Here is a 12,024-nt window from a genome sequence, read left to right as displayed (position 1 = left end):
TGAGAGCTCCATCTATTTAAAAAGCAATCAAACTGCTTGCTGGTCTGCACACACTCTGGAGTCTGGGTGTGTTCGGAGCGGTGTGTGCTGCCCACAGTCTGCAGCTGATTAAAATGGCAGCCTGTGTATAAAGTCTGCCGTCCCACTGTCATACAAACCTTTTGCAAGCAGAAACAAACGCTTTGACAAAATGGCAGAGAAGGCGCCCTGCCTTCCTCTGATTACTGATCGTAAAATAAAAACCACCGTAAAATGCAGGTATTTGACCCACCAAAGGCAGTTGAGCACTTTACATAAAACTCCAAGAGTAACAGGGCTGTTTATTCCCCGCAAATTGGTGAGCGTTTATCGGCACAGCAGGATGCTCTGTAAACACACAACTGAATCAAAAACAGAGAAAGAAATCATCTGATTTGAAATTCTAGCAAACCGAATGCGCTTAGTAACCACAGCGTATGGCCCTGTATCCTGTATCACAGTGTCTCTAAAGTAACAGCATCGCCTTACTGAGCAAATGTCAATGCTGAAGTGGTTCCCTTGTTTCTCAAAGGATGCTTATTATTATTTTTGAAAGCATTAAATAACTGAGACTATCCAAAAACTATATTTCTATAGACATGCTATGCGATGTTGTATTTGTTGTCCGACTATTTAGTTCGGCTGTAAAAATGCTCTTATTTTCACAGAACAATAGCTGTCAGTGGCATTACGCTTTTGTGCAAAATACACACACACACACACACACACACACAAATACTATGTATTACGGCTCTAGTAAAAGTTATTCCGCAATTAGCGCTCAAATGTGATTTAAAAAAAGAGTTTCACTTAGCTTGAAGTGATAAAATGCTCACATTTTACACATTTTATCGCTCATACTGTGCCAAATGTTCTCCACATGTCCGATATTGACCACATGGCGATTATATTGAAACCGGAGCACAAGGCCACAGATCATATTTCCCAGATCGCAAAAAAATCAATCAGTCAATAATTGAAAAATCTGGAACATTATGAGAAGCATACATCAAGGACAAAGAACTCCCAAAGTAAACCTAAATCTCGCTGGCAAAATTAAATCAAAAACAAATCAATACGGATATGCTCTCGAGCTGACACTTTCAAGGTTGACTTTAAAACAAAAATAAAATAATAATAAAAGTCACTTTATGTTTAGGAGACAATGTCTGCACTATTTAGACTAAGCGAATCGTGAATAATCAGGCTTTACGTGAGACTAACTCTCATAAGCTACACACTCGTGAGCAGAATGTGTGTGTAGGTGTTATGACATCCATTCATCCCTGCATTACTGGAAATGTAGAAAAACACTATTTTTCGGCTTGGAGTGAAAATACCTAAGCAAGTTCTCTGGTGGATCTCATAATCCTGCTCATGTTTGGCTGTTTTCTTTTCTCTGATGCAGGAAGGGGGCCAGAAAGAAACAGAGCCAAGGAAAATATTCCTTTGAAATGAAAAGGATGGGATAGTGTTTTCACACACAAACACAAAGACGAGGAGAAATGAACTACAAGCCCAGGTCCCCTCTCACCCCTCCTGTTCTCCGGGCCTGTGCTGAAGCTAATAGAGCACAGGGCTCAAATAGAGCTCAGGCCACTTTGAAATGCTAATGGAGCGGCTTCAAACAGAGTCCATTCACACTTATACAAATTCAAAACATTTTTTGCTCAGAGAACGTCTATTTAAAGCACGAATGGTGACATGCAAGAATGCAGACCGAAAATCACACGACATATGGTATAACTCCGCATCTACACCAAAAGTCTTATTTCTGAGGAATTATTGCAAACTTTAAAACTATATTGGGAAGTTGAAATCATTTGTAACTCAAATATAGTTTTATATACAGATATAAAGGGCGCAATACTTTTTTATTATGTATATGTGAGTGTGTGTTTGTTTTTTTTTTTTTTTTTCCCCCTCACTGTTAATAATGAAACAATGGAAGCGCGCCATTAAGAAAAAAATTTTGAATCTTAGGTTCAATATAAACTGCGTCTGTAAGTCCAGGCAACTCCGATTCGGGTGACTCGATATGTTTCGCAGTTTTTTAGCGTCTCTCACGTCATGCACCGCATTTCAAACAACACCGCGCTCACGCATTGACTCGTTTTACTGGCTGTTACGCACAGTAGCAATGTTTACCCAAAAACATTTGTGATTTGCTCAGTGTTTTGGTAACATTTCAAATTACAGCGTCCGGCTGCACATATTATATGCTATTATATTTAATTACTACAGTCATAACAATAATAATGTGTAATTATCAGCGCCACAAATAATTATAACGCATTAATTACATTATTACTACCATATAATTACAACGTAGCATCCACACCAATGCAAAGTTTCCCCCGGCAAGATTCACAGCAGTTTAGAGTGTGTTTTTGCAAAGAAGTGCCACCGTCCGGATTCTGCTCATCTCACTGTTGGCACCAGGGGCCTGGGTGCGGATTAATTATGAATGTGGGGTTAAAGGATCTAATTTTACAGCGGCTGCTCACAAGTGTCCGATGTTACATTTAGAGAAAGTCAGGTTCAGACAATTTAAACTGCACTGGGTTCTTATAGTCCCCTAGTTAGCACTCGATCACTGCTGTCTGCACCCTGAACCATTCTTTTCACATTAATCATGCTGAGGAGTTAAAAACGACTAAAAAGAGCCTGAAATTGCTTTTAATTATAGACACAAGACCTCAATTTAACAACCCAAGTCAAGCTTTAGTGAGTTCAACAGTTGATGTAGGTCACCGCACGCTTGTTGTAGGAAGCAAAAGGCAATGACAATAAATTAAAGTGTGCAGACTTCACTGACACCTTTAAAGAATTTCCAACGGAATGAAATATCTCTACAGGATTTATTTGAAGAGCCCTCATTCCCACACTAATAGTTTCCATTCAAAGAGAGAGAGAGAAAGAAAGAGTAAAAGACAAAGAGAGAAATGGCAGCCGACCAAATCAATCCACATCTGGTTGTGTTTTGATTAACCATTTCTCAATTAGCCATGGTCCCCCTTTCCATCATTTTAATTACTCTGAACAGAGTAGTTTTGTTCTTTTAGAGTCAGCTCAACTCTACTCTTTCTTTACCATACAAGTTATGAAATGTGATCCATATTTAAAATACAAACTTAGCTCCGTAGTTATTATTTCACGCTGTCCCCTATCTTACAACACGCATGACCCCGATCATTATTTTCTCTGTAATATTTTTTGCGCGAAAAGTTTGAGTAACTTGTTAACCACCCACTTTACAGCAACGGGGTTTACCTGCATATAAGCGCATTACGATCATTAACAAAAAGCGTCTTACCTTTTGTGAGTGAGCGGATAGTTGAAGAAAAATCAGGCGGAAAGTTAATTAATCAGTTGAGGCAATTACAAGCGGGTCTTCGAACAGGAGCTGCGCGTCTCAGCGCACAACGCGCACATGCTCTGCTCGTTCGAGCCTTTTTCCCGGCGTGAGCGCTCACATTCCCGCAGACCGGCGCTCGGTCCTGCGCTCCGCCGCGCCGGGATGAAGAGATGCGCGAACGGTGAAAGAGTCCGTCTGTCCTACTGGAGGAGAGAAGGTGGGGGGGGGACGCGGAGCAGTTCACAGGGCAACTAATGAAAAAAATAGCAAAAAGCAACGCGAGAAAAATTAACAAGCAAAAGCAGTCCTCTTTATTTATTTCAGTCCTTTGCGCGTCTTCTTCGGGTTTGTTGAGTCCCGTTCCAGCCGGAGAGAGAGCGGCCCGCGGCTGAGGGATTTCTCTCTGTGCGAGCAGAGCAGAGATGTGAGAGAGGGGCTGCGCTTAAACTCTGGAACTGGATTCCTGGATCGCGCGGAGACGGAGTCGGCGAGGAAACGATCGCGTAAACATTATCACGAGCACCACTTAAGCAATGGCTGTTGTGGAAGACGATTACGCAGAGCCGGGCAGGAGAGCAAAGCAGATTATTTGTTTTGTGTATACAACTTTTGGCCAATTTCCACTGGATTTGCACTGCTACATGCCCCTCGTCGGGGCACACTGGAGAAAGATTCTCTCGCGCCGTGAGCAGGCCGGCCTGCGCTCAGCCAATGACTGCACATGTTTTTTTCACTGTAATTCTAGCTTGCATCAAAAAGAAAAAGTGCAGATTTTCGTCTCTTTTTTTTCTCAACTTGGCCTCAATCAGAAAGACCGACTGTAGCCATGCTGCAACCGGAGCAGTAATCCATAGAACAAAGGCGCACGCATGCCATTTGCAACAACGCACTTACCATTATTTCATTTGTTGACCGTCCTCACAGCCAGTGACCCTGAAATGCAATGCACATCCTAGAACTCTTAAAGAATGAGTTGAAAAGGCCACGCAAGGAGAAGCATGCAATCGGAACGCATCCCCCTTACACCTGGCTTTAATAAAGCTTCGGAGCGATACTTCAGTCAAATACAGCAACTCTAAGGGCGCGTTTCTCTGTTTCACTCGTACAGCAGGTGAGGCTCACAGCATAAGAGCGCACACTTATATTTTCATATGCATAACTTTACATAGTAATAGATCCATTTTGGGGGACAAAAGAGAAAACAGATGTGGTAAAGGTCATTCTGATATTTTTTCTGATGTTTATGCATTAGTTTTGCAGAAGTAAAACCACATGTGCGTTGCATTCTTGCAGTCAAAGGGAGGCAATGGGGTTTAGTGAAAGCACATAGGCACAAATACACACTCATTCATATACACACATAAAACACATCAGCTCTGTAAAAAAAACAACGATTTTATCTATTTAAATATTTTAGGGTCGTCTCTTGGAAAAAAAAATATTTTGCTGTTAGCATTTTATTTATTTTAGTGGGAAGTACTTTAGAGCAATCTCTTAAAATAAAGAAAATAAACTTGGAGAATCAATAGATTCTACGAAGATGCAAATAAAGTTACAGTACACATATAAATATATCAAATATATTTTAATTAAGCAAAATAAAGCATCACGTTTAATGAGTTTCTAAACCCATGTGGATTTTAAAGAAATTAATTGTTGCAGCTGAGAACCTGTAACAGTTTTTTTTGTCATTTTAATACCAATACAAATTCACCTGTGCTGTGGTGTATTGTAATACGACTGACTTAATGAAAGCAAAACTGTTTGATCTATTCAGGACGGAATTGTATTCATTTTAGTTGCTCTTTATGTTATGTAGCGCAGCAGATTGTAGCTTAAATAAGGATTAGTGCAGGTATTAGCTGTGCAACACTCTTCCAATCATGATCATCAGAAAACGCGCTGCTTTCCTCTGCTTTGCTGTTTTCGCTAGGTCACATCAGACCAAAGGAAAAAAAAATCTCTGAACTATAAATCAGCTACCCTCCCAGTCATATGTTTGTAATGTTTTATTTACATTGGATTGTGTATGCCTGTGTTTGTGTGGTGGCGTTTTTTTCATTTCTTTAAAAACATTTCTGTTCTTAGAATCTGTGCTTATCTACATTTTTTTGTATATGGAAAACATATTTTTCATCGTCAGACTGACTTTGTTGCAGTAAACATGAGGGTTGCAAGTGTAAATGTGTATTTCGGTCAACATATTTTGCTTCATTTGTCATGTTCAAGATGTGGTTTTTCACAAGACTTCAAACAATCACGTCCTGTTACACTTGGTCATTTATGCATAACACTTTTATTTGTCTGTTTGTTTGTTCATAAAATGTGTGTGTGTGCCCGCACCTGGTATTTATTACCTTACGGGGACCAAATGTCCCTGCAAGGATACATTTTCGCCTTGTGGGGACATTCTTAGGTCCCCATAAGGAAACAAGCTTATAAAACATACAGAATAATTTTTTTTGGAAAATATAAAAATGCCAGTAGTTTCCTGTAAGGGGTAGGTTTAGGTGTAGGCTTGGCGTAGGACAATAACACATACAGTCTGTACAGTATACAAACTACGCCTAATGTCCCCATAAAACACGTAAACACAATGTGTGTGACCTTAGATACTCTACATAAGAACGTTTCAGTGATTTAAAGAATTTTAATGAAAGGGTATAACATTTAAATTTCTAAGTGTCCATGATTCTTTTATTCATAAAAACGTCTATTTCATCATCTTCCGTTTTCCTGTAAGAAAGAAAAAATCACAAACGAGGCTTTTACAACTCAATTGTTTCTTTCAGACATAGAGATCAAATAGACTTTTTCTTCAAAAATTTTATCCCACAGAGGGAAAAGAAATAATCCAGTAACACCTTAGTCTAAGTTGGTGATTAAATTCCAACTCTTCTTCAGAAAATTACAGTGATATCCCAGCATTTGTCAGAAATCTCAATAGCTCAGAAATTTCTCATCAAATTCTTAAAAATCCAAATAACCTGCTCTGTGCTTTCCTCTGTTTTAGGAAACACCTTAGTCTAAGTTGGTGATTAAATTCCAACTCCTTTACGCCTCCCTATGGAAGAGAAAACTCTTGATATTAATATATATATATATATATATATATATATATATATATATATATATATATATATATATATATATATTATTATTTCATCATCACAATACCACAAAACCAACTGCTTTTGACAGAAACAAAATGAAATCTCTGCAATAGACACCCAAAACTATTTTAAATAAATTCAAAATGCTATCAAGTACAACCAGCCCTCCTCAAATGTCTCTTCGCATTTCCAAATTTCACTGTTTACTCAAGAGAGAACAGGGAGGAACAGTCGCAAGCCTCAAAGGAAGTTCACATTCTACTTCCTTTATGACCACATAGGTTTCTGGATTACACAAATGTCAAATAACTGACCTGTGAAGCAAATGACTTCTACAAACAAATGCCACTCTCCCACACGTAACGCTAACACAGCCTTCAACAGTTTGTGCGTGTATGTCACTATGTTACGTCGTGATTTTGTATTCTTTTACTCTCTCTCTCCTCCGAAACACGATATCTGCTAAAACAAATATCTGTGAAACAAATTTAACCAGTGCTGAATGGTTTAGCAACTGTTATTAAGGTCACTGTAATTTAAAGTCAGTGTTACGTCTGAACTTGGAGGCTCGATGCAAAGACATCCACAGCCAAGTGGAAACAGATGTGGCGTAAAAGCAGATACAGCGCTAGCCGACAGCTCAGCCCTTCTCTGAGGTCCGGCAGTTAAGATTAATATAGCCCAGACATTAGCATATACAACTGCCGTATGACGACCTGCGAGACTCCAATTCACTCTATTTACACAAGAGGCCAAAAACCACATTCTGCAATAACGTTGTCCCTTAGCCATTAGGAAGCTCGGGGTGACTCGATGTCTTATCCAAACCGTACAATTATCTGATGTTTATACAATAGAAGATATCATCTTTAAAATGAATAAAGTCCAAAACGTTGCAAAACCAGAAACCCCAAATGGGCTTAATTTTGTAAAATAATTTTAAAAAGAGTTTTTTTTTTTTTGCTTGCACTCTGCGTTCACAACGAACCGAACATAATTGAATGAATTAACTTAATAATCATTGTCATCCTGTATAGGTTTTTGGAAATTAAACCCTATAATAAATTTACACAAACCAATAAACAATATTTTATGGGCATTAAGAATTAATGATTGACCATTAGCAGACTTTCACCTCACAGTTTAACTGGAAAATAAATACCCCAAACTTTTGTGTGCAAATAATAATAATAATAATAACGGTGTTTGGACATTTGAAGATGCTGCTGGTGAGTTTCTTTTGTTTTAATTAACATGAATACAGTAAGAGAAAGGTAGACGGCCAAAACCAATGTGACACTACAGGTCCCCTCTGAGGTCAATAATCTTCTGAAATAATTGCCTGAATATTTAATTGAGAGAAGATGAAAAATCTCTCGCAGTCATACATAATTGTAAATGTGCAATCCCCAGTCCAGCTGTGTACCCTTATTAATTATATTCATTTAAAGAGAACTCTTTCGGTTCATATGAAAGACGATAATTATAAAACTTTTTGAATGCATACAGCTTATTTCCATAAAACATTATTGTCCTAAATCTATTCATTGAGTGCTCAGTTATGCATAAATTGGTTGAAATGAATGTTTAAACTCATCTTAACGCCATAACAACTGTGCAACCTCATGAGGCTTGTGGCACAATAAAACAGGGTTGTATGAAAATTTCATTTGACATTTACATCAACTAATGCACTTAGTATATAATTGACTAAATGGTGTTGTGTCCCCTAAATGATTTCTGAATATTTGGTTTATTGTATTTATTGTGCATAAACTATTGTTTCAGTTGAACCACAAAGCTAGGTGAAACCTTTTTAAATGTGTGTTAGAAAGAAAAAGAGAGAATGTTATTGATCATTTTAGCTTTATTTAATTCTTTTTCAGTTATTCATATAAACATCAGTAAGCATCCGTGTCCTGTGCAAAACAAAAATCAGACATAAGACATTTTTATTATAAGATAAGCTACTCTAGTGGAACACTTTTATTTTTAATATTAACAGGTAAAATTCCTGTCAACATCTGAACTTGAATTTTCCTTATTCTACATTCCTAATCTTAACCAATACCTAAACTTGTAGTTTTTAGTAAGAAATACTGGACCTCACAATATAGTGTGATCACTGTTTGTTTGTTTATTAAGTTAGCTTTGTTTTGTTTCATTCTGTTTCATTTAATTTCAATTACAATAATCGGCATAAAATAAACAGATGGGCTACTGATTGGTTACTGACATGATACTTTATTTACAAAATGCTTTGGAATCAAGAGACAAACTATAAATGTGAATTTCAGTGAGACTGAGGTCATGGTAGTTCATAGCAAAGGGCTGATTATTATTTTACCAGTCTGGATTTGGTTAACCCGGTCTAATTGGGTTAAGGTAAACTCTGCTACAAATCAAGTCTCACTTGCTTTATTTGTATTTCTGTTGATTTTAACCAGCGAAATATTGATTAAATTAGAGGTGTCAGTAACTTCAGGTTTTTATTTTCTGAAAGACATATAAGTCCTTGCAAGTCTACAAAAGAAAAGAAAAAATATGAGATCATGAGATATGTCAGCATGTTCTTATCTTCTCAATGACAAAATTTCCAAAAATATTTAAAAAAAGAAGACCAATCAGGGCGCATCGTAAACAAATATAGCAAATAATTACAACTGTACCATTGTACTCCTGGTAGTTTTAAATTGAGTGAGAGATTTGTGAGAAAAAAGAATGCAAATAAATAAATAAATAAAAATGTGACAGACACCTAAGGCTGAAATTATCTATAAAATGAAGAATTAAATCTCTAATTCAGGTTAAAGTATTTTCAGTAAAAAAAAAAAACAATTCTGAAAAGGTGATTGGCTCTTGCTTGCACCAAAAAGTGATTGGCTCTTGCTTGCACAAAACTCACAGCTACGTGTGTTGTGAATGGCTGACAGGGCATTGTTATGCGGTTGCTAAGGTGTTCTGAGTGGTTTTAGCATTTTGCTATGCGGTTGCTGGGGTTTTCTGGGTGGTTGCTTCCTGGCCCGAGTCAAAAGACCTCACCCCCTATGTCTCTATGGTCACGTACACACTGCTAAATTTCTAAACTGATAGCTACAGTACAGTTAAATCCAGGAGTAAATCTTCTAAATCATAGTTTCAAATGTGTAGGGAATATATGGTACGCACAGTTATACACACAAATTGTTAATTTATTGACATCCACATTTTGAGTCAACTACAATGTCAACAATATGTCCCCGTTTGGAAAAGCTTTTGTCTTTAACAAAAGTATTGTTGCTGATTTTAGTTTTTTTTTTCAATTGTTAGCAAAGCAATATTTTTATTATATTTTATTATTATTATTTTATTATTATTTTTATTATTTATTTGTATTATTATTATTATTATTATTATTATTATTATTATTATTATTATTATTATTATTATTATTATTATTATTAGTTCTCAATAGCCTTAACCAACACAATCTAAAGATATTTATTTTCGAAAATTAAGCACAGTCTTGCCTAGAGTATCTACACTAAATACTAAAACTGGTCACATAAGATTTTGTGAACATATCAACTGTCATCCTTCGCCTGTCTGGGAACAAGAAGTGAGATTTATTTAAACCGTTAACAAAAAAGAAGAAGAAAAAAAATTGGAACGAGAAAGCTCCTTGGCCTTTGAATCATTTGAAGACTTGCCACCTACCAGAGGACAGTTGTACACACAGCTAGAGGATATAACTTCAGCAAAAGAGAATGACCTCTGTATGCCTCAGAGCTCCAAATCACACAGACCTTCATTTCTCCCATGAAAGACATCCCCGCTGCTCGGACTTCACAGCTGCCGAGCAACTCCATTGGAATATATTGGATTATTGGGAGAGCCGAGTGCACTGTGGAGTCTAGCCTCGCTGGGGTTGATTTTAATGTTAATTTACCACTGCAGAGTGTCTTCGGTGATACAATGGCCTGAAAGAGGAAGAGACGTTCCTGTCAACAAAATCCCAAACAGCAGCGTGAGGTGGCAGACTCCGCTTTAGAACAGAAATAATCCTTCGATGAAATCTGAGCCCAATTCCCAGTCAAACTCTGTTAGCCCATTACACGGTATCAGAAAACAGTATGCATTCATTTTTCTTTTCTCAGCATAATTTTCATTTTCAGCCAAAGAATAACCTACTGGTGCTATGAAGAACTATATGTTCTTTTATTCAGAACTCTGCTGCTACTTTCCATGTTCTTACACTCTATGCAACAATTTTGGTTCATTGGGATTCAATTTAGTAATATGTGATTTTCTAGTTCACTTACTTAGGTGAAAAATTGGGTTGGGATTTGTCATAGTTCCACAGAATGGAGTTCTTGGATTGCAAATTCAAGCCTGCTTTGATAAATATATCTCTGTATGTTCTTTAGAGCATTTTATTTGGTAGAAAAAAAAGAAAACACCTTGTCACCATGCCTCAGCAGTTACTCAAAACAAATTAGTTTACGATTGTTAACAAAGTCAACAAGCGTGTGCGGCAGATGACATAACCAATCACATCACTCTCCAGGCCCGTTGTTTCATCTGAACGGACGTCTAACGGAAAACACTATCGTGTGCTGCTCAAACTTCCAGAATTGCATAGAATTCCGAAACGCCATCAGTGTTAATAAAGTAAATCTGAAGGAGTAGATTGTCTTTCCTCCCTTGCCTGACCGTCCGCAGAATAAATTAGCTCTCACAGATTCGCCTGTGTTTTTGACGTAGAGCACCAGCGCTATAGTATTTCCAAAGAATGTCATATTGCAGATATGTGAAACTGCAAAGCCAAATATGAAGCCAAGAGCCAAGAAATGTCATTCCTTTGACATTGTACATATTTCAGTGGATTTTCATTCTGTCAGTTATGACTCCCCTATACATGCCAGGAAGCAGAAAGCCCACAAATTATTTAACTAATTTTTCAGAAATCCTATGAAAGCCTTTTCGCTTTTTTTCCAGCCCCAATTAGTAATAAACCCAGCATTAAACTCACGACCGTATCCAGTTACAATAATTGCTCTATTGACAAAAGCATGCCTGGGCCTTTCGGAGTGGATATTCTCTCTATGGTTCGCCGTCGGGCAGCTGTTGAAAGGCTTGGTTGCACCTTTGAGTGACTGCTTGTCAGCAAAGTTCTCTGGTATCAGACAGAAGCCGAGCTCAGGTGACTGGGAGCCCGAACCATCATGAAGTCTTGCAGCGGGTCCCTGGAGCCCAGCTGCATTTCCTCACCATCACTCAACTCGGAAACATTTCATCCTTCGCTCTCTCACTCTCATTCCTCCCGGCAAGCACCATGACTTGGTCTGACTCACAGTTTTGCGCTCTTTGCTTGAGGTCTCGAGTCCCTGAATGTTTGGGCAAGAACTGTGGGATTATCACCCTGGTTTTGAGACTTGTTCATTAAAAGTCATTTTCGAACATCGAGTGCACGGCTGACAAATCTTCAAGGACCTTTCAAATTAAATGTATAATGATTCCTTATCTCTCTTGTGGAATATTGTCTGCTTTTGGAAT

The 12,024-nt window shown here is 37.7% G+C and overlaps 1 protein-coding gene across 41 annotated transcripts in view; it reads right to left on the bottom strand.

The window, feature by feature from the left end:
- The window catches only part of adgrl2a (adhesion G protein-coupled receptor L2a), a 91,663-nt gene extending 87,629 nt beyond the window's left edge, over positions 1–4,034 (bottom strand). For 9 of the 41 annotated variants that reach the window (XM_043252197.1, XM_043252199.1, XM_043252210.1 and 6 more), the window contains exon 1: positions 3,335–4,026. The gene's annotated coding sequence lies outside the window, so the exon portion shown is untranslated. Of the gene's footprint in view, positions 1–3,334 lie in introns of all 41 variants that reach the window. The other 32 variants (XM_043252219.1, XM_043252221.1, XM_043252223.1 and 29 more) reach the window with 6 other exon arrangements.
- Between the last annotated feature and the right edge of the window lie 7,990 nt (positions 4,035–12,024).

This window comes from Puntigrus tetrazona, chromosome 11 (genome assembly GCF_018831695.1).
Source record: "Puntigrus tetrazona isolate hp1 chromosome 11, ASM1883169v1, whole genome shotgun sequence".
Lineage (NCBI taxonomy): Eukaryota > Metazoa > Chordata > Actinopteri > Cypriniformes > Cyprinidae > Puntigrus > Puntigrus tetrazona.
The sequence above is the reverse complement of the archived record's forward strand: the minus strand, read 5'-3'. Positions and strand labels throughout refer to the sequence as shown.